This window comes from Protomyctophum parallelum (genome assembly GCF_964188405.1).
Source record: "Protomyctophum parallelum genome assembly, chromosome: 10".
Taxonomy (NCBI): domain Eukaryota; kingdom Metazoa; phylum Chordata; class Actinopteri; order Myctophiformes; family Myctophidae; genus Protomyctophum; species Protomyctophum parallelum.
This window is the reverse complement of record NC_139704.1, coordinates 1,176,506-1,182,505: the sequence shown is the minus strand read 5'-3', so window position 1 is coordinate 1,182,505 and position 6,000 is coordinate 1,176,506.

Below are 6,000 nucleotides of genomic sequence, written 5' to 3'. Positions count from 1 at the left end.
AAGCTCAGGTCGTCCGCGTACATAAAGTGGTTAATTAGAGTATCACCAATCATACACCCAGTATTGCACTCTTCTAGCTGCTTTGATAGGCCGTCCATATATAAATTAAAGAGGGCTGGGGATAAAATCCCCCCCTGTCTGACGCCATTGCCCACCTGAAAGGGGGCAGATAGGGTGTTGCCCCATTTGACCTGCATTTGCTGGTTGGCATACCAGTAGACCAATATACGTATTAAATTACTGGGCACACCCCTAAGCTTGAGCTTATTAAAAAGCTTATAATGATGAATAAGATCAAAAGCACGGGAAGCATCAATAAGACCAACAAACATAGTAGAACCCTGCTTTCTATATGTCTCTATTGCTTCTTTGAGAGCATATATACACATATCAGTACTATGTTTAGGCTTGAAGCCAAACTGATTGTCAGTGGTGGTTATATACATACTTAATCTGTCCAGAAGTAGTTTTTCTAATACTTTGGACAAAATGCTTGCAAGCGCTATAGGCCGGTAGTTATCAATACTACCAACTTTCCCTGACTTGTCTTTTATCACAGGGACTAGAACAACAGACAACATGGAGTCAGGTAAAGTACCATGGGTCATCAAACCAGAGAAACAAATAGAAAGCAGCACAGCCAATCTAGGACCAGCTAGCTTTAGGTGCTCAGCAGTGATATTATCTAGGCCACTGGCCTTTCTCTCAGACAGTTGCGCTATTGAATTAAAAACCTCATGGGTGTTAAAAACAGTGATTTCATTTTCATCTTCTATTTTTCCCACATGGAAAGGCTCACTTTTGACACTATTAAACAGGGAAGCATAATGCTGCCTCCAGAGTTCAGCGATGCCCACAGGATCAGTTACCCCCTCTATATTACATGGGAGTGCTACTTGAGCCCTGTTTAGGGACTTGACTTCTTTCCAAAAGTTAGTAAAATCATTATTAAGCAGATTGTCAGCCATAGAATGTGCACTCATGGCCTGCTCTTGCTTACTTATAAATCTTAATGCATATTTGTACTTGGCATTGGTTCTCTTTTTATGTTCTAGGACAGGTCCCAGTCTGGGCCTGCCAGCTATAACCCAGGCTCTATGGGCATCGTTGGCCTCAGCATGGTGGCTAGCTACATATTTATTCCACCCAGGCTTGGCCTTTTTAGGGCGTGAGAATAAAGACCTACTAGCATTCTGCAGGGCACTCACTATGTCATTGTACATGAGACAAAGGCTTTCCCCATGGGCTGGGTCCTCACAATTTACATTGGTGCAACAAATTGCATTCATGGGTAGATGCATATTAGACAATAATTCATTAGAGTAAAGAGAATATTTGAGGACATCATTTTCAGAGTTTGCCCCAATTTATTTTAGCCTCTTTTTCTTCATTAACCTTAGTGAGAGTTGGCACATTTTCAACATTTAAAACCATGGCAACAGGTATGTGGTCAGTCGTAGCTAACCCATAACGTATCTCCATACTAACTAACGTGGCGTGTGCATCAACAGTGGATATCACGTGATCGAGCCAAGAAGTGGTGTTCCATGCTTCGCTAATATAAGTAAAGCTTGACTCAGGCAAGAGCAGTTTGCTTGATATTACTAGGTTGGCTTCATTTGTGAATTTCTCCATATTCTTAGCAAATAAAGACTTCAACTCTTAACGAGCTTACACTTAAGACGGAGGGTGGAGGTTGGAGGTGAGATTTATTGCAGATGAATTGATTACAGTATGGAGCTGGGATTGAGTGAATGGACAGAGAAGTGACTGACAGTATGATAACAGAATGATAACAGAATGATGACGGTACGAGGAGGAGACAGTGGAGGAGCTTTGGCGTGGGCCCCCTGGGGACGGACCAGAGCCTCGGTTCGGATCCTGCCTGGCGGAGGCAGGGGGGGCTCTTGAGCCTGCCCCCCTGGGGCCGACCTGGTGGAGCCTGCTGCTGGGCGGTCGTCGGGGAGGTGGCGGGTACCTGAACGGAAGCACAGATGAGCGAAGGGAAGTGAGGACCGTTTATAAAGGGGTGCGGACAAGGTAACGCAGATCTGATTGGAGCAGACGGATGATGGAGCATTACAGCTCTAAGTTGAACTATCGTTAACAACTAAAACTTCAACTCTTAACGAGCTTACACTTAAGACGGAGGGTGGAGGTTGGAGGTGAGATTTATTGCAGATGAATTGATTACAGTATGGAGCTGGGATTGAGTGAATGGACAGAGAAGTGACTGACAGTATGATAACAGAATGATAACAGAATGATGACGGTACGAGGAGGAGACAGTGGAGGAGCTTTGGCGTGGGCCCCCTGGGGACGGACCAGAGCCTCGGTTCGGATCCTGCCTGGCGGAGGCAGGGGGGGCTCTTGAGCCTGCCCCCCAAAAGGAATTAAATAGTGCGCGCCTGGAGGAATGGTGCAAACGTCTGGAGGAAGGAGTAAATTAAGGTTTACCTGGAAGGGACTATACAAACGATGTTGGAGAGATTCCCTCGACGAGCCGGGGCCTTTAGCGAGAAGGGATCCGTGGGAGAGTGAGGAAGGCCCCGCGCCATTGGAGCCTCACGACGGCTGGTGCCGCCGGCATGGGAGCCTTCGCGGAAGGGGCTTGTGGGAGAATGGTTAGTAGGTATGGTTGATAGGCGAACAGCCCGATGGTTAGCGAGCCTCTGGATGGTTGGCCGGGAATCGTTTGCCGGCGGAGTCTGTTTGGGATGAGAGTAAGGTTGGTTAGCATGGCATGAATGAAACGTGAATGGAATGATTGTTTAGCAGGCGTCCTCTCGACAGAGGGCAGTGAGTGAGAATTTGATTAGCAGGCGTCCTCTCGACAGAGGGCAGTGAGTGAGAATTTGATCCGCCTGGCGGGACAGGGAGACTCCCGACGGAGGAGGCCTGCGTGGCCGGAGGACGGGTCGACCGTCATTTTGGAGGAAGTGAGTGGGCGTCCTGGAGAGGGAGAACATGTTTAGAAGAGGGCAGAGGAGGAGGTACCCGCCACCCGACACATCCACCAGTCAATGTAGGTACCGCGCTGGAAGACACCATGGACTTCTGGGCATCGAGCACGGAGGCGGAGGAAGGTCTGACGTAGGAGGAGAAGGCGGAGGACGACCAGTGGCCCGAGGCTTGCAGGATCAGGACGGAGACGCCGCTGGCAGCAGCGGTGGTGGCGGCTCCGATTCTCAGGGAGTGGCTGGAGTATAGCGGTCAGGAGGGAGACCACATCTTAGGAGCAGCGAGCGGAGATGGGAGGCGAACTCTCTATGACGACCTCAGACGAGCCCTCCAACGACGACTCCGGTCATCTCGGTCCTTCGTACATCTGGCCAGCTCCTTTGTGCTTCCGCACCGGTATCTTTCTTTAGTGCGTCTGCCTAGGAAGGTGTGGGACGTCCTCTCGATCGACGCCCAGCGTTGGTTCCCGCGGTGCGGCCTTGGCCGGGAGTTCTCGATGGCGGTGGCAGTGACCAGCTAGTCTCCTCACTGCTATCTTCTCTGTTATACTTGGTAATGGCCCGTACGGATGCTCGTTGGTGATGTGCTCATCCTGGTTGATGTCAAGTACCACGGAGACATCCTGGTGCAGCACCCGTCCAGGGATTTCCGTGGGGCGGAAGTGTCCGGCATTCACGGCCGAGGAGGAGGACGGTCTCCGCAGTAGCAGGGAAGAAACTGGTCTTAACGTGGAGGGGGAGGAGCACGGAGGAGAGGTACCTGACCACGGCGCCGGACTAGTAGACGCCATGGATCTCTGGGCATCGAGCGAAAACTGGGCGTCGTGATGTTTGACGAACGCGGCAGACCCGAGGGGAAAGGTTTGACGAACATAGGTTCTTGGGCTATGGCTGACGCAGTGGACGTGGAACCGAAATTATTAATAGTGATATGGCCGACTGCGGGAAACTATTCCGCTTGGAATTCCCCCCCAAAACTGAAGTGGGAGCGTAGCACGGTGGCCTGAGCTCTCCGAGCAACGGAGGCTGTGAATAGGTTATGCTTAATCCATTTAGGCCTAAGGCGGATTCTAAAAACGCCTCTGAATCCTGACCTAAGGTTTCTGAAAAACTTCAAATATTTAAAAAGCAGCATCGAAATTTTACATTTGAATACTGTACGTACTGTATGGGTTCCCGGCCTGAGGGGGTAAGATACCGATAGGGGTTCCCGCCCGGAAATGGGTTGAGGTGAGTGGTTTGAGACGTTGAGTGGGTGGTTACCTATGAGTTTAGACATTACGGCGCAGTTGAGACGTTGCGGTGCGTGGCTGTCGAGCTTGGCTGGTGCAGTGCATGGCTGCCAGAGAGTTTAGCTGTTGCAGTGCGAGGCTGCCGACTGAGTTTAGCTGTTGCAGTGCATGGCTGCCGACTGAGTTTAGCTGTCGCGGTGCGTGGCTGCCGGCTGGGTTTAGCTGCTGCAGTGCATGGCTGCTGATGGGATTAGACTGCGGTGGATGGCTGACGAGTTCAGCTCGTTGGGGGTCCGTGTTGAGGCCTAGCCGGGAACCTGGCCTTCCAGGCATGCGTGAACAGAGCTCGTTTCCCTGATGATCGCCGGGCAGGTAGCTGGACAGGAGGAGCACAAGCATGGAGTTAGTAAGGTCGGACCGACGTGGCAGTTGGAGTGAGAGTAGAATCTTAAGACTTAATTGACGGGAGAAACAATGCAGTTGACGGGTGAGTAACAGAAAATCTTAATTAGGTACGGGCTCGGTGAGCACGGTCTCGCCATCGAGAAGGTCGACATAGGCGGACCTGAATCCTGAGAGAAGACAGACTATGCGCCCACTGCGCGTGAATGAAGTGGAAAGCGAGCTACACTTTCTAACCATGTGTTGAACCGAGACATCAGAGACACGTACTTCCCACGGATTACAACTGGAGATTGAGAACGTCACCCGTGGCGAAAACTCCCATATCTGCTGGGCGAGGTACGACAATGTGCAAACGCGGCAGCAGATTTGAGATTTGCTGTGAAAGGAGAGGAATACCAGATGGAACACGGCCGCCCTAAAGACAAGCCATTTGTATGTTTGCACTATACCTGCGTCGAGTTAGCGTGACTGACGCGTTGAAAGCGGAAGCGGTCGGGGAGGGTGAGTGGAGTGATGCGGCTAGCTCAAGTTAACTAGGTGGTGAAAGGTCAAGTGAACGAGCGGTGCCGGCATGAACATTAAATGCCGTGAATGATAGGAACAGAGTGGCGTAAAGAGGGACAATATGGCAAGCATTTTCCCTTCATTGACAATGTAATAATGGAGCGTTCTTGAGGGTCTAACGTCGATCAGGGGGTTAGACATGGAATGAAAACCAGGGAATAAACCACAGCAAAATGTGACTTATTGAGCTGATAGTGGGAGCTCCGACCTGTGAAGCTCGCGGCTTGTAGATCAGCTATTTGAACGTGTTCACACTGACGCACGCACGCCTCTCTTTTCTCTCTTCTTCTCCTCTTTTTACTTTGTTTCTTTTCCTCCTCCTTCTCTTTTTTCTCTTTCTCCCTTTCTCTCTTCTCTCTTTTTCTTTTCCTACGATTACGCTCAACATCTCATCACAATCCACATGATTGAAGCATGAATCTGGAGCACTAGTAGATTGCCAGGGCATGAATGAATGGGGCACCGAGTTGCCATGTTGGAGGAGACAAGCGCCAGGTCCGCGAAAACAAGTCACGAAAACTAACTTGAATCATTATGAAAACGATCCGACAGCGTCAGATAATTTACCAACATGTAACACTGAGGGTGCTTCGAATGAACCGTGGGTTTAAACAACGGCGTCCACCCGGCAAGTGATTAAATAAAACAAGCCTGAGACGCTTATAATGAGCGGACGTGGCAACCTGACGGCACCGGACATGCTCAGAGTAGTCTAGGAGTCTAACGATAGTGGTGACGCTAGTGTAGCGCCGGCCGCAGCTAGAAGAAAATGCAGGCTTTAGACTCTCTTTATAAGGATAGATGACGAGGAGTTTATCATTGGAACGCCACCGGTCGCT